This window comes from Caretta caretta, chromosome 18 (assembly GCF_965140235.1).
Source record: "Caretta caretta isolate rCarCar2 chromosome 18, rCarCar1.hap1, whole genome shotgun sequence".
In the NCBI taxonomy this organism is placed as follows: Eukaryota; Metazoa; Chordata; order Testudines; family Cheloniidae; genus Caretta; species Caretta caretta.
The window spans coordinates 22,409,330-22,423,301 of NC_134223.1; the positions used below are offsets into that span (position 1 = coordinate 22,409,330).

Genomic DNA, 13,972 nt, shown 5'->3' on the forward strand with positions numbered 1-13,972 from the left:
CAGCGAGCAGCCTTTGCTGCTGGAAACCGCCCAGGGCAGCAGCGTGTCTTGGACTACACAGGATTGGTCTCCTGTAGGACAGACAGACGCACTGGGCATTTGTGACTGTCAGACATTTTCAAGTAATGACCGTTCTTTACAGATCCTCCACAGAGATTTGGCCTCTGAGATTCAAATCCTGGATTATTACCCATGGCTAGTACCCAACTCATCCTTCGGACGCTCGTTTAGAGAGCAAACACACTCTGCTTTTAGGCATAATGAATCTTTACAGATAAATCAGACGGGGATGGAACCCAAGCGTAGGATCCAGGGAAGGGTCCCCGGAAATTTTATCTGATACCATCTAGGCAGCTCTTGTGCTAAAAGCAACTCCCTGCTGCTGTACTGGTCCTGGGCCCCAGTCAGAGAAGGGCTGCAGGGAAGTACAGGCAGGCAGGCATTTCGGTCACTCACCAAGACAAAACAGAAACCCTCCTTTCACAAACCTTTTCCAGAAGGCGCTCCAAGCTCCAGGAGGCTGCAGCTCCCCTGTGAAGCACCCCCATAGCAATGAGATCATTGGGTGGGTTTACGAAGCCAGCAGAGAGAGACTTTTTTCAAAACTGTTTTGGGGACTCGGTACTGTGCCCTGAGTTTCTCCAGTTGCGTCCCTTTCCCACAGAACCTCCCTCAGTGGAGGCTTTGCAGGGAATAAGGCAGTAGCAGCTTCTTATTCAGCGTGGTTTGCAGTTTGTATTGTTATACAAACGTGGCAGAGGCAGCCAAGTGTCAGCCCCAGCAGCGAGGGCAGATCCTGTCTCCTCCTCGGGAGGAGAGCTGCCACTATTCTGTTTCCAGCCCTGAGGAAGAGCCCAGCACTCACCCACTCATGAAGGAAGCCGTAGGGATGGGGTCTTTCCTGCTCCATTTGATCCAGGGCACTGAGTAGGAGCTGCAAAGGAGCAGGAGGAGAGTTTCCAAGCCGAACACGTCAGGAAGGAGGAAGCGGAGCTGGGAGATGCAGACACAACAGTGCACTGAGGAAATGTGTTTATCTCAGACTGCGCCTGGGAACACAAGAACTAAGCAGCAGGAACTGAGCCACGGCTCCCCGTGCAGCTCTGCTGGGTGACAGACCTGGGGAGGAAGGCAGCAAAGGGAGGTTGTGACCTCAGAGGAGACACCAAGCTCAGGCAGCTCCAAAAGGAGCCACAGAGGCATGCGTCAGAGAGGGAGAACAATGACCAGGCTTTACTATTACTAACAATACGTTAAGTCCCACCTACAAGCTCCATGATCACAAGCCACAAATAAAGCCAGTCCCTGCCCCAAGGCACTTACAGTCCCCGCTCCGATCCTGCAAACACGTCCACAGGGGAGTAAGGTGGTGCACACAGTCACCCCATGGAGCCCAGTGGGACTGCTCAAATGCATCCAGCTTTGCTAGGTCTGGGACTAGAAGACAGGCCTAGAGGAGACAAGCCTCCCTGGGAGAGGCAGGGGAGGGCGGGGGCAGTTGGTCAAGGCAGCAGTCTGTGGAAGATGAATGGGAAACCCTAATTTATCGCAGACAGAGACGGGTGTCTGGGAATGCAATGCTGGGCACTCTCCTGCCACCTCTGCCTCAGCGCTGGAGACCTGCCCGAGGAAGTGACGGGGGTTACGGGCAGGAGAGAAAGAGTATCCAGGAGACACAGCTCAGGGGCTGGAACTGCTCCCGCCGGGGATGGGAACACTGGACTTTTCTCAAAGAGCAGCAAGATACTGAAGACCATTTCTCCCCGAGGAACAAGGTCGCGAAGGAGTCAGCTGTTAGAGACAGTAAAGCTGGTGACAGCAGGGCTTGCCCACCCTGGGTCCACAGCAAGACTGAGCATGAAGCTAGACCTATATTAAATCCTACTTCCAGTCAGGGCTCCTGGGCACCAGGGTCACAAGTGGGAAGGACCAGATCTTCCTCCCCAGACCCAGTGCTAGGCTCAGGTGAGCTGCTCCCATTTAGCTGGCCAGCCCCATCCAGCTATGTCCTGTATCAGCAACGCATGGAGCCTCCCTGCAGAGACCAGACCTTCCTGCCAGGAGCACCAGGAAGCGGGATTCCCATGGAACAGGTGGAGGTATTGGTCCAGACAGCAGGACAGCCAGCTGGCATCACGGCAGAACCCGAGCAGCGGGCCCTCCCCGCCCCCCCGTCAGCACCAGTCACGGACCACGAGAGCAGCAGCATAGTTTCTGGGCTGGCTTTTGCCACCTGCTTCAAAGAAGCGGCCAGGCGAGTGCCCCCAGCTGTTTGACAGGGACTCACACACCCCTCAGGCTTTGCACACCAAACCCCTGGTGCTCCCCCGGGGGAGACAGGAAGATCATTGCACTGCAAATCCCAGATCAGCTCCTTGTAAGCTGCCTTCTACAAGGATTCCACTTTCCCAGCTCACACAGGGTGCCTGAGCACCAGCTGCCCGAACGCATGGCCTGATGCTCTAGGGTTGCACCATCCCCCTGGGATGCCGCAGCCCCCGCACCGGCCTGCCCCCCACACAGCGGAAGCTGCCCCGTGGTTTCGTCCTCCCATTTCACCCCAAGCAAATGGAATGCTTAATACAAGCCCGCTTGACGCGGCTGAGTCGCAGCCTGCAGGCGCGTTCCTCGGCTGAGGCTGTGCAGTGCCTGGCGCCTCACCCACCGTCCCTGGCGCCTGCCCACACTGCGCCCGGCTCCAGCTAGTGCCATCAGCAGCGCCCTCAGCGCTTCGCCTTTGCAAAGGCTCCAGCCTCTCCGTGGCGAGACTGGCCGCTCAGGCAACCGGCGGAGTGAGCGCCGTTCCGCTGCAGAGTGCCAGGGGCTAGCCGGGCTGCGTGGTGCTCAGCACAGCCCCCGAGTTCCTCATTTCAGACAGGCCAGCGCTTCCGTGCTGAGAGCAGAGCTATCTGTTTTATTCTCCTGGACGAACAGGCCCCAGCCCCTCCGCTAAAGGGCCATCTCACTGGCACCTGCTGCCTTCCCTTCTCCCCAGAACAGCACATGGGAAAACCAAGCCTCATCCGAGCTCCCAGACTCAGGCTGGCGTGCGAGGAAGGATGCCACAGAACCACACCCCGCTCTGGAAAGCCATGTCACCCTCCCACTGCTGCTGCACAGACAGCCTGTGTTTAGCTGCCACACGGCGAGGCTGAGGTAGGGAGAGGGATGGTTAAATCACTCTCAGACCTGGGGGCAGGGCCTATGCCTGGTCACTGGGACCGTAACACTGCAAAGCCCTAGGAAATATCCCCTTGGCCACTGGGAAATGGACTGGAGGGGCCCTTCCCATCCCTGACATCTCTGGTTCTCCGCAGAGAGTCCTGTGTGAATGCACCAGGGTGGCTCTTCTCAGCCAAACTCCACAGCTAGGCACTGCTGGCTCAGGGCTCAGTGAGCAGACAGCACTGCCCCCGAGCCATGTGGATGTGTTTGAGAGGGGCATGTGGCCTTAGTTGGAGTCGCGTGTCTCCTTCTTCCCTAGCACAGCCCAGCACCTTCTGTTTCTCACCCGGTGCGTGCGGGAGGTCACAGAGTTTCAGTTATCAGGCAGCAGGACCTTTGGGGCAGACAGAATTACCCTGAGGTGTGAACAAAGTGCTGGAGGTTGCGACAATGCCAGTCTGGGGGAGATGCGCTGTGTTGGATGCCGCTCCCCCTCCTTGCCCAGCGTGGACTGGGGAAGGCAGCCAGAGGCAAGGAGCCTTCAGACTGGAGAATTATTCAAATCCATCCAGGTAATCTGTCCTTCCCCTGGTCCAACCTACCGAGCTGCTGCATCCACTGAAACCCACTAAACCCGCCCCTGATACAACTCAGCTTCCGAGCTGTGCAGTGAGTGGCTCCTGGGAACTGGGGGCTCTTTTAGTCTGGTTTTGTATTTTAGGGTCACCTGTAGGTGCCTGATTCTTCAGTTGAGGAGAGTTTCTGCAAAAATATGACTCTGCATAGGGATGTGGCAGCCAGTGGCTCTTCGCTGGTTAGCTGGATCTGGGTTTGTATCTTCCAGAGACCACTAGCCTCCTGGGCACTCTGCCTAGATGTCCAGGCTCCGTTTGGCTGAGAGAAAGGCCAGACGCTTCCTTTGAAAGCACGTTACACAGAACAGAGAGAAAGAGGGTCCATGTAACTCCCAAGGGAGCGGTAGGGCCTCCATTCGCGTGCAATTTATCCTGTTTATGAGAGTTTTATATACACATGTGCATGGATAATCATCATAGAAACAAACAATATGGGAACAGTAGGAACAGATCTAAAGGGACTCTCTGAAATGGAAAGAATGGCAGTAAAAGAGAAGGGAAAGGAAACGGCTGTCTGGAATCTGGTATATCTGTTATACAGTCCTAGACTATAATGAGTATTTGCATGGCTCTTCCTCATATGCATCATTTCTAAAAACTCCTCCCAGGTCTCCTGGACCTTTGTCAACTCATCAGCCCACAAGCATCTCACCACCTCAAAAGCAGCAAGATTTCCTGTGCACTGAAACTAAGCTTTGAATATCAGCGGAGTCAGACTGCAATTTACAATACAGACTAACAACCAGAGTGACTGGAATTGGAATTCATGCTGTATTTCCATTAATCCTTTAGAGGCTGCAGAGTCGAGAGATTGGCATGCTAAGGATTCATTTGCTGGCAGTCTGGGGAAAGCCAGTGATTTAAGGGTTAAGCCAGCAGTCTAAATCTAAGGTTTTTCTACAGAAGGTTTAAGTTGAGGTTTAAGAATTCTAAGAGGATGTATCAAATGTTGATCTAATTATTCCATGGGGGAAGCCAGTCCCAGAACAGTAACATGGACTCAAAGGGAATCCACCTCCTGTAGAGACAGTCCCACAAGGTCTCTCTCCAGCTTGTGGCAAACCCAGAGGTTGTGCAACTAGAAGAGTGGCATTAAGGAACACTGAGTGTCTTCTGGGTGAACCTCCCCAGGGAGAGCAATACCAGCTCGCATGCAGAACTGCCCAGGGTTCATACATGGCAGGGTTCCAAAACCCAGACATCAGCTCCCTGCTCCTCTCCCACCCCTGGGCCCTGCCAACAAGACAAACAAATACGTTTCTTCTCCTCTCAAGCTGATGGTGGAGGAAATATCTGACTGCAGGCTGAAAAACTGTTTTTCAAACATTTTGAAGTAAGAGGCCGAGAGGAGCAGAGCAGAGAAGTCCTTTCCAACTCCCAGGGGGAACTGCTGGCACGGAGCTCGGTGAGCCGCAGTGCGTCGGAGCACACAGGGCTGCTGTTTGTACAGATGGCAGCGCTGCTGCGTTCAGGGCAGGTTTGTATTTAGCACCTAACCAAGTGTATTACAGCCTCTCTCTTCCTGCCAGCTTCACACGGGGTACACGCAACTTGACCGTAGCTTGGATTTCCCTTTGACCTGCCGCTCTGGGCCCCAGCTCCAAAAATGTCCAATAATCTCAAACACAGCAATGGGCCAAAGCTGCAAACCTTCCCTAGCATGGAGATTTTATCAATGGGTCGCAGAGCAGTGGGAACCACAGCTCAGTACAGAGAATCTGTATTTACTCACAGGTTAAGGAACACAAAGGAGCCCCGAGAGAACGAGACATGGACATCCTTATTGCAAAGGGACGTGGCCAGTCAGCCGTGGTCAAACGTGGCTCAGGCTGCAATGTGAAAGTGGACGCAGTGCCAGCATCCTTGCCAAGTTCCAGCTCAGGTGATTACACCCTGCTGACCTAAATCCCTTTTCACTTCTACTGGATGCAGGAGTCTTCACTGCCTGTCATGAACCATCACACAGTGATGTTGTGCACCGTCAAACAGCTTCTGTGTTACGCCACAGAGGTGACTTTAATTCAGTGGCATATCCCTTACCTACCTTGCTGGGAGGCTCAGCTCATCAGGGTTTGTAAAGAGCTGTGAGATCCTCAGGTGAAAAGCACTAAAGACAAAGGCTTATCAATGAAGCTGTCCCACTAACAGCAACAAGCTCTCCATATGAATCCACTTGTGCCGGGCAATACACAAAGCTGGCTCTGCAAAGGGGAGCATGTCTCCATGGGTCTACTCTGTCCCCTTTCCCCCAGCTCCAGGCTTTGAGACGTCCACCCCCACACCACATCTCTGCCCTTCAATGGGAGAAATGCTGCTTCCAAAGACATGCAGTCTGGGTTACACTCACTCGCCCACATGTCGCTTGGAAAACGACAGGGAAGAATGGCCCATAACAATGGGCCTCTAACCAAACCCTCGATGAACACCCTCCATAACCAGAAGCTTTGCTCCAATTCATCATCTCATGGGACCCCTGAATGCACAGGAGACTCATTGTCATCAGACTGTCACCACCTCGATGAATCTCTCGCTATCTCCCAGCAAAGGGCTGCTGGAACCACCTAGGCACATGCTGTCATTTCTGGCCAGGGCAGAGAAACCAATCCTGAGGCTGCAGCTGCCCCGGTCTGAGACCCCAGACAGCTGGTCTCCAGGAGAGACGGGGTGAAGAAGTGGAAGCGACTGATTGGTTTCAGCTACTAGTGAGATGGTCCAGCGTCTGCGACTAGGGAAGGTGAGGTGAAGAGCCAGGCTGCTGGAAGGGAGTTGAGCCTGGCAGAGACAGGCAACGCAGAACAACAGAGGCCAGAAGAGGCCCCAGAGCTGTGTCAGCCAGGCCAGGAGCAGACGGAGAGAGGAGTAAGCACTGGGACAGCGACAGAGTTGCGGAAAGCGCTTTGCTCATTACCAAAGGCTCTGGTGGATCTCACAGGTTTCCCCTATGTCCCAGGACAGAATCCCCTCCTGCCAGAGGACTAAGTGTGTTCAGGGGAGGCAGCATCCCTAAAATTTCCATGTTCAGCTCAGATACACAAAGCCAGCACCGACCCATTCAGAACGGGGCTTTCCTGAGGGTCCTCTTGACTTTATCACCCTGTATTCTATGGCCCCAGTGGTGTGCTGGGCAGATGCAAAATAACACAGCCCCAGCTGCCAACAGTGAACGATCTAAACTCAGACGGGATGAAGAGGAGGGAGCGAGGGATGGGGAGGGAGGTGAGATCATCGCAGGGTTACTCAGATGGAAGCAAAACATGGAAAAAGTTAAAGTTAAGAACTGTAAAAATAATAGCTCCTGCCCCTTGTTGTGGGCACCGCACAAAGAGTGACCATCTGTGAGACTTAACAACAGAGAGAGCAGGGAACCAGGCTATAAGACAGGCTCATCTGGAATGACCTTCATCGAGTAGTCAATAAATACAACAGGCACTTTATATGTAGCACTTTCCATTCACAGAGCTCCATGCCCATCAGGGGGGTTAGCACCAACAGCCCATGTACAAATGGGGAAACTGAAGCCTAGAGTGACTGGCCCAAGTCACACAGGGAGTCAACTGCTGAAACGCGACTAGAACCTAGATCTCCTGAATAACAGTCCCGATTCCACTGGACTGTTCTGCTACCCCACTGGCATAATTCCTTCCAGCCCAAAGGGATCCAAGAGTTTTATACTGCTGGAAAAGGGACTGTGGTTTGTACAGTGCTTTGTGTTGCTAGGATGAAAGGCGCTCTGGCAATGCAAAGCAGATACAAACGGAGTCTCGTTACTTGGCCAGACTGGGATGTGCCTGCCCTGAATACAGCTACCAAAGCAGACGGGGTGGTGGAGCTCAGGAAATACTCGGAGGGATCTACCTGCTGCCAAAGTAATAGTTAAGTAAATAATGAAACCAGCTCCTTAAGAGGGTCAATTCACATCAGGCCTCTTTCCTTTCTCCATCTGTCCCTTTCATCTCCCTCCATCCCTCTTTCCTCCCAGCCCATGACCTTCTCCTGCCAGGAACCAGGAGCCACAGAGCAATTGCCCAAGAACAAACAACTGCTTGTGCCACTGTCTGGACAGTGGCGATTAGCTAGTAACAAGCAAGGAAGTGGGCTAGCTAACACTCTGGGAAAACGCAGCTCTTGTGTCTGCAAGATGCAGCAGGAATCAGGGCCCCCCAGCCTCTGGTGGAAATCTCTTCAGTGAGTAGATTCCATGGGGGCTCCCAGGTAACTTGCTAGAATGCAATTCTCTTGGCCCAGTCCCCAGCCCAGCCTATGGGCTGCTCAGGAGGCAGCCAGGCTTTGCTGTCACATTAGTTCTGGAGGAGGAGAAGAAAACAAGCTTTTACTCACTTAAAGCAGCTTGGGAGGAAGTCAGGAAAGATACCGGCACAAAGAGCAGAGGCCAAGCACGCTGGAGGATGCCAGCACCCAAAGGGCTAGAGAGAGGCGCACAGGCACTGCCAGGAAGGAGCAGACCTGTGGCCCATCGAGCCCAGAATTCCACCTGTAAAATGGCCAACACCAGGTGCTTCAGAGGTAGGGGCAGGAAACCTCCTACTCCCTCGTAGCTAGAGATTGATTGAAGCCCTGAAGCAGGAGGTTTGATCTCTGGCAAAATTCATGCTTTCATTGACTCTGGTTATTCTCGTTATCCCTGGGCTGGCCCATCCCTGTCAGAGCCGTGGGGCAGGCGGTAAACTTCCCTAGAAGTTTAGGTCACACAGCAACTCTTGTAATCTGAACAAGTCTAGGTCATGTAGCGACATCTGTGTCCCAGGGCTGGGGCTCTCGCCTGCAACTCAGACCCATCCGGGCTACCCCCTGGGCTGTACGGCACCAGCCCACCTACCAACTCAGTAAATGCCCCAGCATTCAGAGGCCCAGATACTCTTGAGATAATGGTACAGAGCCAGCGGGAGATTTCTGGAGGAAGACTTGGAGACTTTAAGGCCAGAAGAGGCCAGTCTGGCAGGCCACAGGGTTTCATGCTGAAGGGGTTGGGGTGACCTGGCATCAGTGCCCACGCACTCGGACAGGTTTCAGCGCAGCTTCAGCATTTCAGCCCTCTAGCCCGCTCTCAAAACGGCCCGCATTCTGCGAGGGCTTGGGCAGGCAAAGGACCTTTCCCAGGGCTCCATGGAGTCGGCGAGCAGGAATCAAGCCCCTGGGGGCAGCCCTGCAGCCTTGGTGGCACTGCCATCAGAGACATGGCTGTCAGCACGCGGGACAAATGGGGATGTCGGAGGGGGCTTCGCGCTGCCTCTGGAAGGTGCAGGGAATAAGGGAGTCAGACACTGGAGCAGAGACCCACGCACAGTTCTGATGGAAGAATTTCACCACCAGGAATAAAGCCTGGGTAACACAAAGATTCCTAAATCCACTGGCAAGCGAGCCCCAGAATGGGTTTACAATCTGCTTTAATCCAAAGCAGTTCAACTGGTCTTTAAGACAAATCCTATTGTGAAGCTTTTCTTATGCGCCATGATGTATAGTTTTAAAATGGCAGCTCTGTGGTTGTTCATTCCAAATAAAGTTGTTTCAGACACTGAAGCAGGCTGCCCCTGGCTCAGCTGGTGCCCAGACACTGGCCAGAGGTGAGTGGGTCAGTGGGAGGGGCAGGGGGATGCACAATATTGCTCAGATCCTACTACCACGGATCTGCGGCGAATTAAAATGATGTGTCTGTGTAATAGCAGGGCCCTGCCACATCCTGACAGCCAGCCAGGGTACCTGTCAGCATCAGCCTTGAGGCTTATGCTAACATGGGTTTAGGGCAGGCTGGAAGAGCAGCGGCAGCTCATAACAAGCAGCTGGCAGCGCCAGCATGCTGCCCTAGCCAACCCCAGAGGACCTGAGAAGGCCAACGTCTCAGCTGCAACCCAGAGCACACCGGGATCGCTCCCCTCAATCCTGCCAAGCAGAAGGAACTGTGGCGTCTCATGGCACTGCTGCTGATGGGACAGCAGGAAAGCAGCCCAGGGGGAGTTGGGGTCACTCAGTGGCCATGTGAGATGACAGGATGTGGCTGGCAGGAAAAGGAAGCCAGAGGGAGAGAGATCCCAGTGCTGACAGCCTGAATTCCATGCTCGGCAGGCTCTGCAATGAAGAGCCAGGGTTGACATAGCAAGAGCTAGAGTAGGCCAGGATTGATGGCACCGGCGGTGGGATGCAGAGGACACAGTACTGGAACAGCAAGGTGTGCCCTGGGCCAGGCTGGAGCCTGAGTAGCGCCTGCCCACACGCTGGTGGCTCAACCTGCCCAATGCTGACAGTGTTAGTGGAGGTGGAGAGGGTGCAGGCAAATCTCTCCTGCCTGCGGCAGCAGGCTCCTCAGGGCAGCAATGTCACATAACCAGCCTTCCAGGGTCAGAGGGACCCCATTCTCTGCCACAGGGCTTTGCCTCTGGCTTCCAGCAGCAGAGGATTTCAGGGGCACGCCTTATGCCAGCGTGGAGGGGAAGGCGGGCCAGTGGCGTCTCTTGGAAGGGGTCACATACTGCAGCACCGGAAGAGCGCTAGACGCTCAGACCTGTTGTCAGGCGGGCCGCATGCCAGCCACTTAGGGTTATTAGGCACAATCTTAATCTGGGCTGAGCTGATAAAGTTAAACTGCCTGCCCAGAACTAATCACCCTAAGTAACTAGCCGTGTCACCGTTACTTAGCCGGGATCACACAGAACAGCGCCGTTTAATGAGGCCTTCTGTGAACCAGGTTGCGCTGCCTGACAGGTATGGATTGGGGAGGCTCTTCCCCTTGGTCTTTCCTCCTCAGCTGCTGCCTCTGCGCGGCACTCCCTGCACAGTGCCCACGAGTGTGTTTGCAGTGCCAGGTTTGCCGACGGTGCTCACAGAGGAAACAGTAACAATGGCAATAAGTAGCAGACCTGGGAAAAGCTAAATACAAAGTGCCTGTCTCATAGCAAGAGGGAGGGACAGGTTCTAACCTCAGTGCAGAAATGTGGACCTGATATAGCAACCACAAAGGTGGGACCCAGTCTGACTCCCACTGAAGCCAGTGGGAGCTTTGCTGTTGACACGGAAAGGGAGCAGGATCATTTGAACATACCTAACCCCCTGGGAAACAGCGGGGAGAGGAGCCAGCAGGAAGTTCATGTGGCAGGATGAACTCTCTTATAACTCAGCCGAATGGCGCAGTGGAGAGGACTCCCCGTATATTTTGTTTAGTGGGGTGGGCGGGAGGCACCAGCCCCACACATTGCTACAGATCCCTGTTCTGTTTCAGTTGACAGGCACAAATCTGACCGTTTTTCTGGGGAAAGGGCCCCCTCCAATGCTTATTCGGGCAAGTCCTGCTCCTCCAAGAGCTGGAAACCTCACACCTGTACTCCAAAAAGGTACCAGTCCCCTCCCACTTCACACATCCCATACCTGGAGACCTCTCCATCTGTGCAAGCAGCTCTCTCCTCTCTAAAGGGAAGCAGCACCCCAGAGAGGCATGGGATTAACTAGTGTCAGTTAACACTGAAGTAAGTATTTGGGGACACGGGCAGCAGTTAGGACAGCCTGAAATTCTGCAGGAATTCCGGAAGTTTGCTGGGATTTCCCCTCTTTTGCCTATGTTGCTAAAACACAAACTCCTCGTTCACCTTCATTTTCACCAATAAAACCAGGACTCTGCATGAGCCAAGAGGGAGCGGGACACGGGCCAAGACCGGGGGGAGATTTCATCAGCAGAAAAACTGCCTTTTGTCCTTTCAGAATATGCACAACTGCAACCAAAGGCGGCCACCATTCCACTCTGTATGAAGCCAGTAAAAACCCGAGACTGCAGTTTCCACTAGCAGGATCCATCCATCCCCCCCACCCCCACCCCCCACACCCCTGCCTTCCAACAGCTGTGAGACTTAGATAAAATCATTCATTCATCATTCAGCCCCTGAAGTGTGAACAGACAGAGGACTTGTGGCCCCAGGGCTGTGAATCCAGCACTTGTAAATTCTCTCAAGAAAGAGAAACCTCTGGGAGCTATGCTGGGAGTTAAGGGGAAATGTAACAATGAATACTCAGGAGAGACAAGCTGTGTGCCTAAGTTCTGCAGAAGGGGTAGCCCTGCTGGCTGCACACAGCTTCAGAAATCGTTGCTAGGTATTGGTGCGGAAGAGACTTTACAGGCCTGAACCAGCCACCGATTCCAGATGGAAAATTAAAATGTATTTCTCAAAGGGAATTTGCTGCCATGACTGGGCCTTTTCCAATGGGAACAAGTAGCCCCTTCCTATGGAGGGAGCCACGCGGGAGTAACAATCATTGTCCACCTAAGCCAAAAGACTGGCATAGTCAGTAGTTAAAATGCATGAACCAAATGCCCTGCAAAAGCATAATTTTCAGGCTTGAAAGGGACAAGAAAGCTCTGAACTCTATGGTTCCTGTGAGCAAGTTTCAGCTCGTTGCTATTAGGAGCAAGTTCCTCATTTCATTGGAAGAAAATGATCCACCACCTTTGCACACCTGACTCCTTCCAGAAGTCGGTCTCTGCAGGAACAAAATCTTACCTTGGCTCTTTTCCTATTGCTGCCTCTTGGCCCCAGCAGTCAGCCAATATCCTGGGCCTTGCTGAGTTGTTTCCATTAGGAGGAGAAACAGATTATATGAGTCAGATATTTCTTTGGTGCCATCCTGTTTAGTTACAAAGCATAGACATCAAGTCCTTTTTTCCTGGACACAGTAGGAACACACGGCAGCAAGGGGTTTCCTTGCTCAGAATCCCATGCTGCCTTTCCAGCGAATAAAGGGCCCAAAAGAATCCCAGCTTCCACGTTCATCACTACGACTCTACCTCATCATCTCTAGGCTTCCTTATGTGTCTGTCTCTCTTTCTATCACAGAAACAATGCCGCAGCCTCTGCACTTGCAATCAGTATCCAGGGAAACCCCTTAGCTTCTTGTTCAGGCCCTGCCATGTTGGCCCATGCCTTGGGCAGTGGCTTCTATCAGTTATAAAGGGGTATTTATTTGCTCCTTCATTTAGCCTTCATCATAACATTATAAAGTTTGAGGGAATCGTTGATGCTAACGAGAGAAGAAACAAGAGAGAGACAATGTCCTCCCGAAGGACTGAGGTCTCTCCAGAGGCTGCTAGGAAAACGGAACACAAAAGAGGGTGACTAACTCCAGGGCCAGCAGCTCAGAATTCCTCCCACTCTCTGCAAAGGGAATTGCATCTCTCCTCCAACAATTACTCCAGTGGCCCAGAGCAGATACATTTATGGAGCAGAACTGAGCTCCTAGGCAGCTTTCAGTGGGCTTGCGGAGAAGGAGCCATTGCAATCAGTGATGGCATGACTGGGAGGAGAGAAGAATGGACTCAGAACAGGCTGCTGGGACAGCCTACTAGAGTCACAGGCCACAGTCACTCCCGTGAGGGCACCGTGGGGAGTCTGTGTCACGTATGAAAATCCTTCAGCTCAGCTCCCTGGGGGTGTGGTGGTGCTGGGAGCAATCTTGTCCTCCTAGAAGGGCTTTCTGAGTAACATCACGCAGCCTGAATCCCCTGGGACCCCTGTTTGAGAGGCAAGGAGCAAAGCCATTTCTGGCCACACACAAGGACCCAGTTTGTTCAGATTTACAGAGCCTCGTACTAAGTTTCAGGAGGGATGGGAAAGCACAGTGTGTAGGAACGAGTCTGGGATGGACATGGGAGCCTAGCTCCCAGCTGGGTGCCTCAGGAGGGTCAGACTAGCATGATTACTGCTTGTCTAGAAAGGGGTGGGGTTCATAAACCTGGCTGATATCTAGTGAAAACCAAAGGCCTGCTCCCCACGAGCTGCCATGGCCACGATGAAGCAAGAGGAAACATGTCTCACAGTAACATCCTGCCCAACACTGAGGCACTTACAAATACCTGAGTCAGCTGCAGTGCAGCACAGGCTTGCAGCACTAAGTCCACAATTAGCAATAATATTACTGTGCCTGCAGGAGATAGCTGGACAGCATGCACCTTTCCGGTTTAAAGGGCAAGCTGCCCTCTGCAGCAGTGGTTGTCAACGCACGCCTGGGGGTCCATCGACTCATCTAGAGATTTGCCTAGTTTTACAACAGGCTACATAAAAAGCATTAGCAAAGTCAGGACAATCTAAAATTTCACACAGATGACTTGTTTATACTGCTCTATATGCTATACACCGACATGTAAGTGCAATATTTATATTCCAATTGATTTATTT

At 53.0% G+C, this 13,972-nt stretch overlaps 1 protein-coding gene across 3 annotated transcripts in view; it reads right to left on the reverse strand.

Moving 5' to 3' along the window:
* The window catches only part of PLEKHG5 (pleckstrin homology and RhoGEF domain containing G5), a 133,275-nt gene that overhangs the window by 86,401 nt on the left and 32,902 nt on the right, over window positions 1–13,972 (reverse strand). The window contains exon 1 of one of the 3 annotated variants that reach the window (XM_048825217.2): window positions 866–1,055. The exons of 1 other annotated variant lie outside the window; for it this stretch is intronic. The gene's annotated coding sequence lies outside the window, so the exon portion shown is untranslated. Of the gene's footprint in view, window positions 1–488; window positions 817–865; window positions 1,056–13,972 lie in introns of those variants that run through there. One more of the 3 variants, XM_048825218.2, reaches the window with a different exon arrangement.